Source organism: Meriones unguiculatus, chromosome 7 (genome assembly GCF_030254825.1).
Source record: "Meriones unguiculatus strain TT.TT164.6M chromosome 7, Bangor_MerUng_6.1, whole genome shotgun sequence".
Lineage (NCBI taxonomy): Eukaryota > Metazoa > Chordata > Mammalia > Rodentia > Muridae > Meriones > Meriones unguiculatus.
The window spans coordinates 63,684,352-63,705,331 of NC_083355.1; positions in this window are offsets into that span (position 1 = coordinate 63,684,352).

Below are 20,980 nucleotides of genomic sequence, written 5' to 3' on the forward strand. Positions count from 1 at the left end.
TATTTAATTGTGTGTGTGTTTGTATGTATCTCTGTGTCGGGAGCGTGACTCAGCGGCCTGCTTTGATATTTAAATCTCGGCTCGGTGGAGAGGTGGCTTTTGGAGGCCTTTTACTAATGGCAGAGGAGAACTTGCAAGTCCATCTCCTTTTGTTTGTGACAACAGGTGGGATAGCTTGTGAGGGTTACACCTCTTCCTCAGGCTCCTTGTGCAAATTAACCTATTGTTCTGAGATGTTTTACTGGCTAAAGTAACTCCTCAAAGAATAAAGTGGTCAGAAGGCTGGAGGCAGAGGAGGAGGCAGCACTTGAGACTTGCTGCTTGCTGCAGCAGTCTGCCTTTTGCAAAAGCTGTCTGGACCTTTAAAAAGTTTCCTGTGTGCTGTGTGTTTATTTTATTAATTTTAATCCTCACACCCAACGCAAGAACCGCTCGACTCTGCCCGGCTGGCCCCGGCATCTATGTGTTTATGCACATGTGCGTGCAGTGCCTTCAAGGGCCAGAAGAAGGCTTCAGATTCCCTGGAGCTATAGTTTTTGGCAGTTAAGAGCTACCTCATGTAGGTGTTGGAAACCAAGTTGTGGTCCTCTGAAAGTGCAGCACGTTCTCTCAACTGCTAAGCTATCCTTCCAAGAACTCATGCTTTTGGAGACTCAAAATAAAAGATGAGAGAAAGAGAGGAAAAATAGTTATAGGCCATTACCTCTGATGAACATGGATGTAAAAAAAAAAAAAGATTACCCACCAAGATCAAGGAAGCTTCATACTTAAGTTAATGAATAGTTCAACATATATAAATAAATAAATGTAATCTGGTGTATGAATAGATCAAGAGTAGAAGTCATGCTGGAGAGATGGCTCAGAGGTTAAGAGCACTGGCTGTTCTTCCAAAGGTCTTGAGTTCAATTCCCAGCAGCACAAACATCTATAATGAAATCTGGTGCCCTCTTCTGGCATGCGGGCACATATGCAGGCAGAATATTGTATAAATAATAAATAAATAAATCTTAAAAAAAAAAGAAGTCATGCAATCATCTCATTAAATACAGAGAGGTGTTGTGATAAAACCCAATATCCCATTATGATAAAAGTTCTGGAGTATGTAGAGATAAAGGAAACATAAACAGCAGAAGGTGATACACAGCACGCTCACAGCTTGCATCTTACTAAATGGAGAAAAACTAAAATCTTTTCTACTAAAAATTTTTAAAAAGAGAAAATAATATCTATTATTCCATTCATTTTTAATATACTAACCAAAGTCTTAGCTAAGCAATAAAACAAATGAAAGCAACAAGGAATACAAGTAACAAAAATAAAAGTCAAAGTATCATTATTTACATATTATATGATTCTAAACATAAACAACACTAAAAAGTCCACCAGAAAGCACCTACAGCTGCCTGATACGCGCAGCAAAGCAGCAGAGTACAAATGAGCATGTTAAAAAGCCAGTTACTTTGCTATATTCAAATGACAAACACTGAAAAAGAAATCGATGAAACAGTACCATTCACAATTGCGCCAAAAAAAAAAAAAAAAAAAAAAACACCTAAACAAAAGACTATCTTGGAGCCAATATAACCAATGGAATAAAAGCCTTGTACAGTGAAAAATTTCAGACAATTAAGAATAAAATTAAAGAAGATACAAAGAGATGGAAGATTCTCATGTTCATATGAAAAAAAAAATCCTAACATTGTGTCATAGAGTTTACAGCTGTGCAAATAAGGCATGTAAGAGTGTCATTGATTTACTAAGTCTCAGTGGCTCAGGTGAGGGTGGGGAATGAGATTGACTAAACCTGGCTGGTTGATGCATAATTCAAAACCCCTGAGAGTCTTTAAATACTGTCAACCCATGAATTCTCACCAGACATCTGAAATATTATATTCATAAAATACATGAAAATCAGTCCAAGTTGAAAAACCCTTACATATCTCTGTGACTGTATGGAAAAGTTGGCTAGTACCTCAGGTATTTTGAGTGGCTCCTCACAAGCCACAACAGAGACCAGGACAGGGCTCCCAGGCTCCTCAGGCGCTCTGACGGAGGCTCTTGAGTTTCCAGTGTCCTTCCTTGTGTCATGGCCCGAAGTGTTTCTATATTTATCCATGAAATTTTTAAGCAGCACTCTCTTGGAGTTCCTAGAGATGAGAACTTTTTCTTCTATTGATGTTCCATCACTTCTAATGTAACCTTATTGTAATAAGGTTCTAGAAACTGAAGCAGCTCCAAACATTCTCACTGAATGAGCAATGCTAAAACACTTTGGGGCTGGAAAAATGGCTTAGCTGGTAAAAGCGCTTGCTGTTCTTCCAGAGGTCTCAGATTTAGTTTCCAGCACCTATTTTGGGCAAGTCACAAATGACCATAACTCCGGCTAAAAGGGGATCCAGTGCTCCTATCATCTATGGCATATAGACACTTACATAGACAAAAAAAAAAAAAAAAAAAGAAAGAAAAGACTTAAATATAATAAAAATGAAATATTTAAATGAGAACTTTTGTAAAAGAGGATTTGTGAAAATTCAGAGGGCCTTTAAGGGCCCAGTGTGCAGTTGGATGGTACACCTGTGCTGCTTAAAAAAATAAATAAATAAATAAACAACAAAATGAATCAAACTCTGCATCTGTCTCAAGCTAGCCTGGCCAGATCTATGGGTTCTGACTCCTTGCTGGAGTCAACACATGCTCTGGTTGAACTCATTATTCTGTTCCAGATTCCCAATAATTTGCCCTCTGTTTACGTTTAATAGATATACATATTTCTCTGAACTGTTATTTAGAAAAAGAGTTTGTACCATGGCATCTTATACAAAAGAGAAGCCAGGGTTGATGGAGCTATTTGAGGCAATCCTTATTAAATAACATCAGCCCAATTCAGCAAATTATCTTCTAACCTGGGTTTTCCACTGGGTTTTTGCATGATTGCTTGAACCTTAGTTCTTTTTTTTTTTCATCAGTGACGTTCATGTTCAAATTATAGCTAAACTCTGTTATTAATTCTGAACATGTGAAATTTAAGAATCCTATTACCAAACACCTGCAACTACGCTCCTCCTCTGACTTCTTCCTCCGTAGCTGGACATACCTCCTCGGCCATGACTTCTCAGGATGTCCCTGACTTCTCTGTGGGAAGCAGATAAATCTGTGTCTGCGTCTTCCTGTCTGCTCAAGCATTCTACTCCTCACAGCCCAATTCATCTCTCAGACTCAGCACGACTTGAAATTTTATGTGTCACTCTGGTGTAGTTGCCCTTTTCTGTGTTTGATTTGTGTCTATGTCAGTGTTTAGCTTTTAGATAACGTGAAAGAAAACTGTTGTCTTAATAATACCCATTTGTAACCATTTTTCAAGCATAATTGGGAGTCAAAGGCCACATGCCCAATACTTTCTTCCTCCTATTCCACCCATAAAAACATGAGTTAAAGAGGCACAGTCCTGGTTGCACTCAAAACCTAGTCATCGCTCTGAGCTGCTGTCTCCTTATATGTGCAATGGAAATAATAACACAAAATTGCTAGGAGAATCATAAAATTCTTGTGAGGATCAAATGAAAAAAATCTATAAAGGGTGTTTAAAGTACCCTCTGCTGTAGAATAAGCACTCAATAAGTAATAACTAGTATGATTATTTTTCTTACGCTTTATTGCAATTCTTCTTTATTCTATGTAAGTTTCTGAGGCTTAGAGATAGTTTCCAGAGCAACAGAGGTGTATTTGGCTGTGGACAATGTATCTAAATTTGTTTCCTTTGATCTCTGTGTCTTTGAATCTGAGAACTGAGGCCACTCACAACATGAGATTTCAAACAACATATGGCAAATGGAGTTGGGTGTTTGTGGGAAATAGAAAAAAACAGGCATTTGGCCTGCTTTAATCTGTAGCTACAAGGCCAAGCAAGTTTTGCAAGAAAAAGCTCATGGTTTCTAAATGGTGAGTTTGAATTTGTTACTGTTTGAGTTTCAGTAACATTAATACATTGAAAGCCACATCAAGATGAAGCAGGCCATAAAGCCATAAAACCAGGGACATATTGAGAGGTAGCATTGCTGCCTGCTTGGAAAGATCATGAGGAATTTTACATTATAAGTACAAAAAGCCAAGAAATCTGGTGGTCACAACAACATTGAAAAGTGTGATTCCTAGAAATAGCTAACCAGAAAATAACAGCATTCAGAGACTCTAAACAGAAAGAGAGTCTTCCTTCTTCCAACCTTTCCTTCCTTCCTTTTTTCCTCCCTCCCTCCCTTCCTTCCACTCCATTTTTTCTCTTCCTTCTTCAAGCAATCATTCTACCAAGTTTTGAATGCAAGTAGAATAATCTATGTTCTAAAAACTTCCACACATGACCTTAAAACAGAACAGGTTCTAACTGGGTGGTATTTAAAACATACTCAAGTCTTGCTACATTCCATCATTTGAGTCTTACTCACCCTCCACCCAGGAATTTCCTAGAACACTCCCATGCTTTGGTCTCATTTATTAAGGCATAATAATTGAACCTCAATTTTTGAACTGAGCTCTAAACTAGAAACTAAAATTCATAATAGCCAAAACCCAGTGCTTGAGTAGATAGAACTGAGTCTAACAAAAGATATTACTCAACATTTTGGTAATATTTGTAAGTACAACACAAGTGCATACTATGTAATTCAGTGTACAACACTAGTTGCTCAGTCCTACAAGGCTGAGTGTGTCTCAGTTGGTCTTCTGTATTTGCTGGAATCCCAAAGAAGTAGGCTCAAGTGCCAGTGAAGGAATGGATTTGCTAGCAAGGTGAGGGCAAGCAGGCAAAGAACAGAACTTCTTCCATGTCCTTTTATAGGCTTCTTCTCCCATGTCCTTATATAGACTTCCAGCAGAAGGAGTGCCCAGATTAAAGGTATGTGTCTTCCTGCCTCAAGATCCAGATCAGAAGTTTGCCATTTTACCTCAAAGAACTGAATTAAAAAGTGGATTCACACACTTCAAACCAAGCAGCATATCTCTCAAAGTATCTCCTCCAGTCACAGAATCTTGCCAGGCCATGAGGCAAATTGGAGTTGGTAGAAAAACTGAGAGAATAGTAACATGCAGCAGACATAAAATCCTAAGAAGTCCCATAAAATAGCTGGGCAGTTATGGCACACCCTTTAAACCCAACACTTAGGAGACAGAGACAGGTAGATCTCTTCGAGTCTGAGGCCAGCCTGGTTTGCAGAGTGAGTTCCCAGATAGCCAGAGCTACCAACAGAGAAACCTCGTCTTGAAAATAGCAAAAAGAAAAAAAAGCAATTTCCATAAATAAAAATATAATATATTTCTTTATTTTATGTCTATCAAGTCATATCCTGAGCCCCATTCTTCTCAAGTATTACTGATGTTCTTTTGGTCAAGCTGTTTTGGAGTATGTGCCCAGAACCACACTTCAATTCATATTTCATTCATAGTGGTTTCTACTGTGAGGCCCAGTATACATGGCTCCTTTGGTTCAGACAGTTTTGGAGACTATGCATAACTTCCTTTGTAGAGTCCAGAAATTGCTATCAAGACTAGAACCTCAATGCCCACCTCTTCAAGTGAACAGTATATACAGATATGCCTTCTGAGGGCCCATCATCCCTGGAGGTCTCATATTAACATAGCCTACTTCCCAAGAGTCTCTTGTACTCCAATATCCAGTTATTTAAATTTGTGTTCAAGAAATAACTCACTTTGATTCAATAAGACGATGGTATTTAGTATTTTAATTTTTTTAATTTTTCTTAATGACACCCCTCCTAATCACACCTTTCCTCTCCCTTCTCCATGCATGTCCTTCCCCAAGTCCACTGATAGGGAAGGTCTTCCTCTCCTAGTCTATCAGATCTCATCAGGAGTGGCTGCACTGTCATCTTCTGTGGCCTGGTAAGGCTGCTCCCACCTCAGAAGGAGGTGATCAAAGAGCAGGCCAATCAGTTCACATCAGAGGTAGTTCCTGTTCCCATTACTATGGAACCCACTTGGACACTGAACTGCCATGGGCTACATCTGTGCAGGGGTTCTAGGTTATCTCCATGCATGATGCTTAATTGGAGTATGAGTCTCTGGGAAGACCCCTGTGTTCAAATTTTTTGGTTCTGTTGCTCTCCTTGTGGACCTCCTGTCCTCTCTAGATCTTACTATTTCCCACTTCTTTCATAAGATTCCATGCACTCTTCCCAACAGTTGGCCATAAGTCTCAACATCTGCTTTGATAGTCTGTAGGGCAGAGCCTTTCAGAGGCCCTCTGTGGCAGGTTCCTAACTTGTTTCCTGTTTTCTTCTTCTTCTGATGTCCATCCTCTTTGCCTTTGGGGATGGGGATTAAGCATTATAGCCAGAGTCCTCCCTCTTGATTAGTTTTTTAGGTGTACAGATTTAGTAAGTTTATCCTATATTATATGTCTATATGAGTGATTATATACCGTGTGTGTCTTTCTGCTTCTGGGATAGCTCACTCAGGATGATCTTTTCCAGTTCCCACCATTTACCTGCAAATTTCATGATTTCCTTGTTTTTCATTGCTGAGTAATATTCCATTGTGTAGATGTACCACAATTTCTATATCCGTTCCTCAGTTGAGGAGCACCTGGGTTGTTTCCAGCTTCTGGCTATTACAAATAAAGCTGCTACAAACATGGTTGAGCAAATGTCCTTTTTGTGTACTTGAGCCTCTTTTGGATATATACCTAGGAGTGGTATAGCTGGATCTTGAGGAAGCACTATTCTTAGTTGTCTGAGAAAGCGCTAGATTGATTTCCAGAGTGGTTGTACAAGTTTACATTCCCACCAGCAGTGGAAGAGGGTTCCCCTTTCTCCACAACCTCTCAAGCATGTGTTGTCACTTGAGTTTTTGATCTTGGCCTTTCTGATGGGTATAAGGTGAAATCTCAGGGTCGTTTTGATTTGCATTTCCCTGATTGCTAATGAGGTTGAGCTTTTCTTTAAGTGTTTCTCTGCCATTCGATATTCCTCTACAGAGAATTCTCTGTTTAGCTCTGTTCCCCATTTTATAATTGGATTACTTGGTTTGTTTCTTTTCAGCTTCTTTAGTTCTTTATATATACTAGATATTAGTCCTCTGTCAGATAGAGGGTTGGTGAAGATCCTTTCCCAATCTCTAGGCATTTGTTTTGATGACTATGTCCTTTCCTTTACAGAAGAAGCTTTTCAGTTCCATGAGGTCCCATTTATTGATTGTTGCTCTTAGAGCCTGTGCTGTTGGTGTTCTCTTCAGGAAGTTGTCTCCTGTGCCAATGAGTTCTAGGGTCTTCCCCAATTTTTCTTCTAACCGATTAAATGTGTCCGGTTTTATGTTGAGGTCTTTGAGCCACTTGGACTTTACTTTTGTGCAGGGTGATAAATATGGATCTATTTGCATTTTTATATGCATTTTCACACATATACATATATATTCTGACACTGGCATACGTGAAATATGTGAATGACAGGTTAGACATCCAGTTAGACCAGCACCATTTGTTGAAGATGATATATATTTTTTCCATTGTATGGTTTTGGCATCTTTCTCAAAGATCAGGTGTCCAAAATTTTTAACAACTTCACACTTGCATATAAAATAGACCTCTACTCTTGCCTGATGCATCTAAAACAAAAAGGGGGAACTGTAGAGAGCTGCGGAATGCCACACCTTAAAGATGGAGCTGGTTTCTGCCTTCTACCTTCCCGATGGTGAGGGCTCTCTGTCACGAACAATTCCACATTTGGCTAAGGCCAAAGATCTGGCTTGCTTCCATGTATGTGAACCTATCTGCATTGCCCACATGGCACGCTGGGGTTGGCTACCCAGAGGCTATTTAAGCTGTGGGCTGGCTTTCCCCAGGGTCAGATGATTGTTCAAGGTTCCTGAATAAACTGCATTAAAAAAAAATACTGTGATTATGTTTGCATGTACCTTATATTATACTGCTATCACTCCTGCTTACCCGTTCTTCCTTGCAACTACTTTCACGTCTCTCCCAACCCCTGCACACAGCTCGTCTACATGAGGTCAGGTTTGCTGTGTGCTCAGGACTGCAGTAGCGATGTCACGTACAGAAAGCAGCATTTCATAGCACTCCTCTACATCCCTCAGCTCTTCCAGTCTTTCTAGCCCCTCTTCTCTGATGTCCCCTGGACTTTAGCCATGGTGAGACAGCCATCCTATTCAGGACAGAGCTCTCAGCCAGCACTTAATCTAACACTTTAATCAGTGAGGACCCTCTGTTTCAATCACTTTCCACTGACTTAAAAAAAAAAGAACATAATATTCATAATAAGCTCTGGCAAAACAGGAAAGGCTGGAAATTTCCTATAGCAATCCCTACAATACAAGTCTGCATCAGAGCAAAAAGTCACTTTAGGTTAGCTGTTAGGGACAGAAAAAGAAAACAATGGAAATATTTTTTTATATTACCTGTCAACATTCTGAATGGCTTGTGCTTCCTCACTATTATTATAGTTCACTGTCAATTATTAGTTTAGCCCTATGACATCTGTGTGTAGATACACACATATACACATGTTTTTCGGTTAGCAAGTTTAAAACAGGCAGGTAGATTCTTCTTTAATGCCTCAAAACAGCCAATAATACTCTGAATAACTGACTGAAGTGAAGAGATGAATGTGCATAAAACAATGATGATGCTATTTCAACTTTTTAATATGGATGATATTTTTTTCAACAGGAAGAAAATGAAGAATAGAGCAAGGACCATTATTCAGGATCAGCAACTCATTCACTGGGACCATGCCCTTGTTTCAAGGCTATCTGAGAAATCAATGGACATTTTTTATTTCCTCCAATAAATGGTCTTGTCTGGTTGTCTCAGCCTTATGAGAATAAGATCAGGGATAATAAGCCTCGCCAAAAGATACACTGTAAGTCCCTTCCCAAGCCGGATCCTAATCAACAAAAAGATATTAGACAGTGGTAATTTATGAGTATAGGATAGACTTACAGATTAACACATAATTTCAAGTTGCTTGTTTGGGGTTTGTTTTCTTTCTTTTTTTTTTTTTAATAAATCTTATGTTTAACTCACCTTAGTAAAGACAGCAAAATCTTGGTTTAGAGAAAACTGAAATTGATTTCACTTTCAAATCAAGTGATGAGTAATACAAGGAAATTGTTCATAGAAACACAAAACTCCTTAAGGGTTTGAAGTTCAACATTACTTCCCTAATCTATTCTTCAGAGCATAATTTTTATGGGCACTCAGATAAATGCACAAGGGAGCAAAATGAACTGTGTTTAGGATTCTAAGACACAACTGCTTTCATTAATGGGTTGCATTCTTCTTACATCTTAAACCCAATTTGTCTTGTCACATTGTATTTCCTAAATATTTTGGTGTTGAATAAAACCATCACCCTCATTAGCTTGTGGAAATGAGGAAGATCAAATTGATGAGAGGTGTCAAAGTTTTAAGTTTTCAATTTTGATTGTGGCAAATAGTTCAGCCCCGTGTATCAATTAATAATAAAAGCTAACCTGTCATTCACATACTTCACGTATGCCAGTGTCAGAATATATATGTATATGTGTGTGTTTGTGTGTGTGTGTGTATGTGTGTGTGCTTCCACACAGGTGTGCATGTGTGGAGGTATAGTGGGTATGGTATCTGTATGTGTGTGGGGTATGTGTGTGTGTGTGTGTGTATACATTTATGGGATGTGGGGGGTGATTTGTGTATCTGGGGTTGTTGTATTTGTCCTATGTGTGGGGAATGTTGTGTTTGTGTGTACATGTGTATATGTCAGGGGTTGTGTTTCTGTGGGTGGAAATATGTATATGTGTGTGTGGGGTATATTTATATAGTGTATGAGTCTGTATAAATATGGGGGAGGTGTATCTGTGGTGTGTGTGTGTGTGTGTGTGTGTGTGTGGAGTTTGAACTATCCCTTGGGCAATTCATACTTGAGTTTTCTCAGCACATTCACTTGAGAACAAATCAGTTTTGGACAGCATTAAAAATCAAAGAAATGTCAGTTTAAGATAAGCAACCTTCTTATGCTATAGCAATGTACTTTGGCCTGGGCCACAACTGTTCCCCAAGAAATAAACAGATTACATTTTCTTTTTAATCAACTAACACAGATTTTAAATCATTTATTTGGTCATGGGTTAGGTATGTAAATCCCTGAAGCACTTAACTTTCTTGTCAAATACCCACATTGAAAATGTATATTAAATTTTAAGAAAATCTCTATTCAGGCAGAACCTGTTAATCAACTTCTCCTAGACCAGATTTTAATAAGCACACACCACCAAACCTAAAGCATGCTGGGAACCAAAGGTTTTAGCAGAGCTTGTAAAGGACTGAATGATTTGTCAGGAAGTCATGCAGGAAGGAGATAAGATTGAAAATGGATACAAAAAAGAATTATGATAGGAATGCATGCAGCTTCTATGTTGAGGATAGATCAGGACAGAGCATGAGAAAATAAATAATGAATAATTTCCAACACAAATTCAGGCTTCTGAACTGGAGGCTTCTGAACTGGAGGCTGGAGCTGCCCTCCCTCTTCAGTGAGAACAAACTTCCCTATCAGCAGTGGCAATGAGCACTCAGCAGCTCAGCATATGGCGTGATCATTAAGCCAATGAGCCAGCCAGCTTGAGAAGCAGCTCCTGGAAATGAGCCTCTCCCAGCTCTCTCCCTTGCAGTACACAGCCATTGTTTTATTTCACTTTGCTCTTCTGACATCAACGCTATGTTTCATTTTACTGTTACAAGGAAGGTATTTGGAGATCAAATTCAAGCTGTACCTTATTTTTTAAAAGAAAGATGTTGGAATAAAATTTCTGTTCCAGAATTCAACATTTTTCACTGACACCACATCCTTCATATACATAAATTATAAGGAAAATAAAAACGATCAATCAACAAATGTTTATTACAAACTTATATTATGTAAGGCATTATGCTAACCACAGAGTAGGAGGATGAATAAATTACTTTATTACACCTTAACACTTAAACTCTGCTTCAAGAATGGCAAAATTTCATGGAATTCTTCTAATGGGCCATGGCAGATATTTCTGAACTACTTAATTCCTGATTCTCAAGGTGACCTCAGAATTCGTCTGGATTTTTTAAATTATCATGAAATATAAGAGGTATTACACTGATGATTCAGATGATGAGACAGAATAGGGATTAAAGAAAGCTATTAATAGATACTAAAAGATATACTCTAAATGAATAATATAGTCATTAAGGGTTGTGGAATACCAAAAGAATAACTGCTCTAGTGGACAGAAAAACATCTCCTTTCCAAGAGAGAACTTTTTGGGGGAGAAGTAAGAGGGACAGGAGAGCTAAGGAGAATGGCAAGTACACTGAGGTAGAAGTGACTGAATGCCGAAGAGTAGAACATCTTTATCTGAACAACATTCATGTGGACAAAAGTAGCAAGAGGGCTTAAAAGGAAGCTTAGGAGTTAATTGTAATGGTCCCCAAAGGTCCCAAATGCCACTCTGGGTGTTGAGCTTTCATCTCATTCGCATTCAGTTCTAACTAGCATTGCTTTAACCCAGCTTCTGATATACTTGGGTTGGAAGTCCTGAGTTCTGAAATGGTGTTTGTCATATTCTAATTTGGCTCACTGGCTCCAATTCGTCCTGCTCTACTTGGAGGTGTACTCCAAGGACACTAACCTGCAAGACGTATCCCCAGGCTCCCTCTTGTCCTTTAGCTCCATTGCAGCTTCTGCAAGCTCCAGAAGAATGTCAGATGTCATAAGGGAAACAGCAGGTGTTTACAGCACACATACCCTAAGCACATGCCCAAAGCAAAGGCTTTGCTCATCTTCCTAGAACTTGAAAGGTGTTTTCTTGCCCATCACTGTACTTTTCATAAAGTTTTAATAATTCTTCCTTTCTTAAGACTATACATATAAAATGGTACAACACTCTCTTGCTAGTTGCTATAACTTTTGCTACCTTCTGTCAGTTAATCCCTTTAGTGTAGTCACTGGAAATTGTCTCATTCTGTCTTGAGTTGAATGTACCATTTTCTTCTTGTTACAATTCTGAACTAAGCAAAGCTCTGCTGGAACTCACTATCCTCTGCCTTCACCTTCCCATCATTGGGATTACAGATGTACACATGCCCAGCTCATGACCAAAGCAGCATCAATCACAAATGATGTATAAGTTTTCATTCAGTTTTAAACATTTGATAGATTTGTGAATTATAACATCACATTATACCCTATAAATACATAAGTATATTATGTGCATAGTTAAATTTGAATTTTACAAAATGAGTGAATCTTCTACACCAAATCATTCATTCTTTCTGCAGTTTCAGTTTTTCCATCATGTATGTTTAGCTTTTGATCATATTAAGGGGGGATGGAAATATGTTTTTCATGTGTTCCAGAGCCTGAGGTTGGTAGTAGAGTCCCATATTCATCAGAAAATGGTCCATGATTGAAAAATGGCATCTACCCAGGCCACACTGATTCATTCCGACTAATCTATTCATACTGACAGTATTTTTGAACCTATAAGGTTGTTTTCAGTCAAAGATCTACTAAAAACATTAGAAATGTGACATGCAAAAGCCAGCGACTGTAATGACACTCGTTTGCTCTTTAGCACAATATTTTTAGTAAATCAAGATAATTTACCCATGTTGTCATTAACAAAAAATGTAGTAGTAGTTTATGGAATTCACAGGAAGACCAAATTAAGTAAAACAAGCATGTGTAAACTTCATTTCCAGATTTTCTAGTTAGCCCTTAGGATGTAAAGTAAATAAACTGAAATGTAAGAAAGAAAATGTAAATCCCAACATCCACATGACAGTTCACAACTGTCTCTACTTTCAGCTCCAGGGGATCTGACACCTTCACACAGACATACATGGAGACAGAACAACAATGTGAATAATTTTTTTTTTTTTTAAAGAATATGTTTAAAGAACTTAATGGTTTCTCCCATCGCATCACTCACATGAGAGCCTCTCAGCCTTCTGACTCTCTTCTCCAGCTGGCAATAATTCACTGCTGCTGGGCTCATCACCAAATGAGCCCAGTGTCTCACACACACCATTTATCTAAAGATTTCATATGATTTGACACTTTCAGCACACCTTTGAGCCAAGAGCCTATAAATGTTGCAAAATATCCATCTATATGGATTGTGCTTTGTCAACGTTGACACAGCTGAGAACATCTTCAAATCAACTTGGAGAATAAAAGAAGAGCAAGTAGTCCTACCACAGGACTCTCTTCTTGCCTCTTCATATTCTAAGTACCAAATGTTGTCTTAAGAGGACAATTCTTAGAGCTACAAAACAAAACAACATGACCAGTGGAGAAAATGTTTAATAAACCTTGTCTGATTAAGTAGAGAGATAACGTGAACGGAAGGGAAAAGCAGGGAGTATTCATTTCCAAGCCTTGCAATGGTGAAGCTCACATACTGCACGTATTTCTAAACACAGAAATCCATTCCCTTATAGTTCTGGAGGACAGATCCCCCAAGCCAGGGTATTAGTGGTACCAGGCCCTCCATGAGATTCAGAGTAGAATGCTTCCTCATTTGTTTTCCTTCACTTTTGGTGTAGCCCTTGAACCCTGACATGGTTGAGCTATGGCCATTTGACGCTAAACTCTTGTTCCATCATTCAGTGGCCACTCCGTGGGCATGCACAGCTCTGTCTTTGCTTAGTACTATCCTCTCTGTAACAGTGATGTGTAACATTCACTTTGGATAAGGGTCCAGCTTTAATAAACCTAGTTAAACTTGATTTCCTCTTAAAGATCTGTTTCTAAATAAGATTTCATTTGCCTGTTCTGGGTATTACAATTAAGCTCATCTTTTTCTAAATCATAACACAAGGCTATATAAATGGACAAAGAAAAAAAATGTTCTTTACACGATCTAAATTTTCTGCACGCACACATTTAAGTTAGTTCTCCTAGGTATTTTTGTTTGTTTATTTGTTTTTTCTATTAGCGGTATTTCTTTACTTTCTATGGACAATATTTTCTGACCAGAACCAATAATTACTAGTTTTCAAATCTCCAAATTTTTTCAGCTCATGATCGTCTAAGCCTACTAAGAGGTTTTAAATTTTAGTTCTTCATAAGAAGGGTTTTCAAATTATCACTATTGTTACTATTTATTGAGACTTTATACCTCCTTTGTGTTTTCATCTAGGTTCAAGACAATAGATTTCTATTTGGTTTTTAATTTTTTTTTTTTGACAGGGTCTCACTGTATAGCCTGGACTGGCCTCAGATCCTCTGCAACCCTCCTACTTCAGCCTTCTGGGTGCTTGAATTACAAGTATAAGCCACTACACTTGACTTTAAGTTACTAAAGAATAAAATAAAGGCTTGTGCAAATATTAAGAGAAGAATCTATAAAAAATTGATTTTCTATACGATTGCCAAATATATATCCTTCACTTTGTTCTTTCTTCTGAATTTCGTATATACATTAACAAATGCATAGGTTTAGATGCTCCACAATTATTTCTGGAGCAAATATTAGTTAAACTCCTCTTGTACCAAAGTCACTACACTTTGTTTGTATTTCAAAATTTACTTATCATCCTGGCAAGGTAACAATAGACATTTCCTTCTAGCTAAGAGAATGAGAAAACTTAAGACATTTGGACTCCTTTTCCCTCAAAACTCAATTAGTCTCAGGTAAACAATAAACTCCACTCATACACATGGTAACTGAATTTGATTGTGGCAATTATTACACAACTTTCACACACTTCAAACCAGCAGGTTGTGTGCCTTGAATAAATACAATTTTTATTTGCCAATTATACCTCAATAAAGCTACTGAAAAACTTTCAGTTAATATTTGTCAGACCCATCTACTTCTTAATCTTTTCCTGTTTGTTCATTTGCTCCACTATAGACTGTGTCTCATCTTGTAAGTCACTATAATTGTTGAACTGCATTTTTCTACATTATCTTAAGTGTTCCTGTGACAGAAATCATACAAGATGCAAAAATGTGGGCTTTGCAGATAGATGATTAAATCTACTGTGTGAAGAGAAAAGAAATAAGACACTGTAAGAAAAATATAAAGAAATTTAATGATGAAATTTTATTTATAATAATAGTACAGACTAAACCATGTGAAAACATAAGCCCAAATCAATGCTTTTCTTTATACATTGCCTTGGTCATGGTCCCTTACCACAATAGAAAAGTAATAGCCTTGAAATTTCAAATGACTGGATAACACTATTGCTCTCATTTCACCCATTAAGTAATAAAAGAAACTTCTGAAATCACCATCTTTCTTATTTACTGTTGCTCTATTAGCCAGAAAACTATTATTACTACAAATATCCAAGCTAATTTAGTAACTTAGGGAAATGATCTCAAACATCATCATCAATATAGTGAGTATGATAAACTTGGAAAATGGCCCATTCCTAAACTGAACTTTAATGTGTCACACAGGAAGCCAAAAATGGTCATTGTCTAATAGAGGATAGTCCTATATTTTAGCTTTTCCTGTCTTTTCAGTTGTTCTTAATTTGTATCTTGGGGTAAAGTTCTATTCTAATACTTTAATTTTGTTTGATTGTTTTTTTTCAATGTTAGGGATTGAATTGTCCTGTGTTACATCCCTACTCTTCCACTGAGTGACACCTCCAGCCCTATGCTGTAAACATCAATTAAAGGTGTCTATCATGTGTTTCAGAGACTCTGTACATTTCAAAGCTCTATTTTAGAGCATTTTTTTTACACAAAATCATGTTTAAAACAAAGTTAGATGAATTGTTTGGCATCTGTGGAAACAAACAAATGCACTGGGCAGACGAATGACAAAATGAAGCAGTTTCATGGAACATGCTACCCATAGCAGCCTGGCTAGCAGGCTTCACTACTGTTTCAAGAGTCACTAATCTGTTCCTCTGTACCAGAGCACAGCAATGTGCTGCTCAGCTAGCCCAGTATTTCCATTTGAATAGCAAATCAGAGCTTTCTACAGAATTTTTGCATGTTTACTTTATTTCACTGTCAAAATTACTGTACTCAATCAGAGATAAATCAGAGTTATCAGGACACCTGTAAGTGTTACAGAAATATGGGAACTGAATATATACAGATGTGCTAGAAACTGATACTTACTAACCATGTCAGCTATGGTACCAGCTCCGGAGCCAGGAGGCAGCCTGAGAGAAGCATGGCAGCCAAGCCGAGTCTACAGATTCCTCCTCAGCAATGGGAGCTCCTACAGGGCCTAGTTTTTGCCTCAGAGCAACATTGGGTCCACAGCCAGGTGCATGATAGAGCTAGAACAAGTTGTTAATGACCAGCAGAGCCACCATAAAGAAAATAAGCAAGTTACTTGGCTCTTTTTTCACAAAGTATCTCTTCAATTTTTTTACCTCTAGCTACAGCTTACTTACGAAGTAACTCAGAACAAGTCCTAGCTTCATTTTTTTCAGAATGGGCTTAATAAAAATTAAAAAAAAAAAACACATTTTGCTGTCTTAGCACAATAGTATCAACTTGCAAATGTGTGTCTGATGTTTGTTTAATACTATCTATATTATCTTAAAATAAAAAATCAAAACATCCATTTACAAAAGAATATAGAAGTATTTTTAACATGTTCCTACATTAAAATAATGCACAAAGATAATGAATGAATTGAATACTGAAACAGAGCTAGTCTCTTACATATGATGGAACAGCCATTATACAATAATGAGTTAAATTCTCCAAACAAACTATAGGTATCTTCACACTGATAATTTTTAAAGTTAGGATTGTAATTCTGCATAAGACACATATAAAATGATTAAGTATGAACATGCTATACCAGAAAAAAAAATGTTTTTAAAGTAGCAAGCTCAATTCATATACAACAAAATGAAGTTAAAAAAAATCTTGAGACAAGTTAAGTACTTATATAAAGAACAATGGTTGAGAAAATAGTCATTATTGTCCATTTTAAGTTCCTTGAACTTTTCGTAAAAATTTGTGTCAAATTCAGTAATCAAGATGAAATCGTCTTTACTTATTGAAATTAATGGCAATTATATTTTTGATGTTAAAACCTCAGGATGAAAAAGCTCAATTAGATGAATGATGACAATCTATCAATTAACTAAAATTTTAATGGCTGCTGTGATTTAAAGCAACAAAATTAGTAATTACAACATGGCAATATATTTGTTTCCCTTGGGTGCTTTTAGCACTTACACGTTTTCCTCTAGAACATGTCTGGTGATAACACACATAACATTCAATATTTGTATGATTCAATGTCCCATGTTGAAACCTAAGGCAAAACACATGTTGGAATTCAAGTACTTTTATGATATCAAAATTATCACAAAAAATTATCACAAACCCCACAGACATACATGATAGTTTTTCCAATGCCTATCAGCCAAGTCCTTACACTTCCAACAAAATGACCCGCAAACTAAACTAGACAGTATTAAAATAAATTCTTTGTAAGACCCATATCCTCAGATCCCAAATGACCATATTGAAGGGTTTTTTGTTTGTTTGTTTGTTTTGTTTTGTTTTGTTTTGTATGAAATATACAGGTCCTTTTTAGGTTTCTTAGTGTATCCACAAAACTCCACTTGTCTTTGAAATGCTGCCTGATTCCCTTTATCAGAGTAATGTTCTTATTATCTACAGTCACTGTGGAATAGGGGTGCTAATGGTCCACATTTGCACCCTTCTTGGTATAATTTCCTCTAACTCAAAAATTCATCTGGCCTTAAGATGCTTAGTAGGTCATCTGCCCTTCCCCAACTCCAGAGCCAAAATGGCTGGCTCATAGAGTTCAAGCCCAACCCAGAGTAAGCTGACTGAAACTGCCCAGATGATTATCTCCCTGCCAAAGTAATCAGAGATTCTCAGATGAGGGGTCTTCGGAGTCATCAATAAATTCAGAGAGTCACTTTCTTTGAAAAACATTCTGTGAAGAATTGTGTTGGTATTTTGATGGGAACTGCATTGAATCTGTAGATTGCTTTTGACAGGATGGCCATTTTCACTATGTTCATCCTACTGATCCATGAGCATGGGAGTTCTTTCCATCTTCTGATATCTTCTTCAATTTCTTACTTTAGAGACTTGAAGATTTTTTTTCAAATAAGTCTTTCACTTCCTTGGTTAGAGTCACACCAAGGTACTTTATGTTATTAGTGTCTATTGTGAAGGGTGTAGTTTCCCTAATTTCTTTCTCAACCCTTTTGTCCTTTGTATACTGGAGGGATACTGATTTTTTTTTTTTTTAGTTAATTTTGTATCCATCCATATTGTTGAATATGTTTATCAGCTGAAGGAGTTCCCTGGTTGAATTTTTGGGGTCACTCATGTACACTATCATATCATCTGCAAATATTCATACTTTGACTTCTTCCATTCTGATTTCTATCCCCTTGATCTCCTTCAGTTGTCTTATTGCTCTAGCTAGGACTTCAAGCACTATGTTGAAGAGATACAGAGAGAGTGGGAAACCTTTGTCCTTGATTTCAGTGGGATTGATTTAAGTTTCTCTCCATTTAGTTTGGTGTTGGCTATAACATTGCTGTATATTGCCTTTACTATGTTTTGGTATGTGCCTTGTATCTCTGATCTCTACAAGACTTTAAATATGAATGGGTGTTGGATTTTGTCAAATGCTTTTGATCATGTGGTTTTTCTCCTTCAGTTTGTTTATATGGTAGTGTTTATATGATATGGGCTTGGGGTAGCCACTTCTTTTGTCTCAGTCAAGGAGCATGGAGGCTACTGTTAGGGCTATCTGCCATCCTGCCGCTGCCACCACAGACGTGGGAGGCTGGTACCGCAGCCTGTTGGGAGGCCTTGGGAACCTATACAGCTACCTGCCAGTGCTGCAGACCTGGGAGGCCAGTATAGCCACCCACAGACCTGGGAGGCCCACACAGCTGCCCGCCGGGAGGCCTGTACAGCCGACCATTGCTGCAGCTGAAATGGGAGGCCCCCCTCTGCAGAACTGGTATGCCCAGTTCTGCTGTCACAGTTACTGAGCAGGGAGGCCCATGGTTGCGTCAAGAGGAAGTGCAGGGGGCTTAAATATTCGACACTCTCTATCCCTAGAGATGTCATTGGGTGACCTGGATCCAAAAGTCTTAGCTCCTGAGTCTCAGCTCTCACTCCGGAAACTTCAATGCGGATTTCCTGGCCTCAGCTGCCCCTCCACTCACCAATTTCAGAGTTTCAGATGCTGTGCTGCTCAGATACAATGCACATTGGTCTCCGACATATTGGTTTTCCTCTACAGTATATTTTAGATAGTTTTTAAATATTGTAACAAATTAACATTACCTATGTATAGAATTTTAAATATGAGTTTTTTACAAGTTTTGAGCTACATTTTATTGCAAATTTCATTTAATGTATTATTTATTTATTCACTTTACATTCTGATTATAGGTCCCTCCATCTTCACTCTATCCCCTACCCCTGTCGTTCAGAAAGGAAAGACACCCCTTATCAACCCACCAAAGCACATCAAGTCTCAACAGAGCACATCCTCTTCCCTTGTAGTCTGGCAAGGCAGCCTTGTCAGAAAGAAGTGATCAAAATGCAGGCAATCAAGTCCATGTCAAAGACATCCCCTACTTCCCTTACTAGGGACCCCATATGAAGCCAGCGCTTCCCACTGGCTACATCTGTGGACAGGGCCTACGTCCAGACCATGTATGGTCCTTGGCTCCTGTTTCAGTCTTTGTAAACACCCCTAGGCCCTTGTTAGTTGGCACTGTTGGTCTTTTTGTGGAGATCCTGTCCCCTCCCATTCCTTCTATTTTTCCCTTGACTATTCCACAGGACTCCCTCTGCTCCACTTAGCATTTGGTTGGATCCACTGCTCTGTGGAGCCTCTAGGGGAAGAGCCATCCTAGGCTCTTGTTTTCAAGCATAGCAGAGTATCATTAATAGTGTCAGGGGTTGGCTCTCTCCCATTGGGTGGGTCTCAGACATTGGATGGGCATTCTCACAATCTCTGCTCTATATTTATCTCAGCAAATCTTGTATACGGGGTCCATTATTGGTCGAAGTTTTGAGGGTGTATTGGTATTCTCCTTGCTCCACTACCAGTTCTATTTGTTAGAGGGTAGGTTTTTCAGTCTTCATGAGCCCTGCTGCTAGAATTCTTATGTAGAGTCACCCCCATATCCTTTCATGAGCCTGGCCTGTCTTAGGTCTCCAGCCTTTCACAGAGATGCCCCCACAAATGGTTTCTATTCTCCCTGCAAGCCCTCTGTCCTCTCACCCCAACTTTGCAATGTCTGGTCTCCACCCTCACTTTTCTCCAGGATCTTTCTCCTAAACTTTTACCTCTCTTCAAATATTTCTGCTTTCTCTTCTATTTTATCTTCTGAATGAGGTTTAAGCATCTTTCCCTGGGTCTTCCTTGTTACTTAGATTCACTGTGTTTGTGAATTGTAGTATTGTTATCCTGTACTTTATGGTTAAAAATCCCCTCATAAGTGATTACATACCACACATGTCTTTTAGGGGTTTGGTTCCCTGACACAGGAAGATCAATTCTAGGTCCACCCAGTTGACTGAAAATTTCAAGATGTGTTTGTTTGTTTGGTTTTTCATTTTTTTATTAATTCAATTTACATCTCAGTCACAAGTCCCTTTTTCTGCCCCATCCAATCCCACTCTCTCTCCCACATCCTCTCTTCTATGAGCCCCTGCACCCAGATACCGCAGATCATCGATTCATATGAGGACTGAGTTCATCTTCTTCCCCTGTGGCCTGGTAGGGAAGTCCCATCAATGGGAAGTGATCAAAAAGCAGGCAACATAGTCCATGTCAGAGATTTTCCCCAATCTCCTAACTATTGGGTCTACAAGAAGCCTAAGATGCCCATAGAACATTTCTTCTTAGGGTCTGTGCATTGTAGTATGCCTATCCTGTAGTATATGACTAAAACCTGCTTATAAGTGAGCATATACACCATGTGTGTCTATCTATG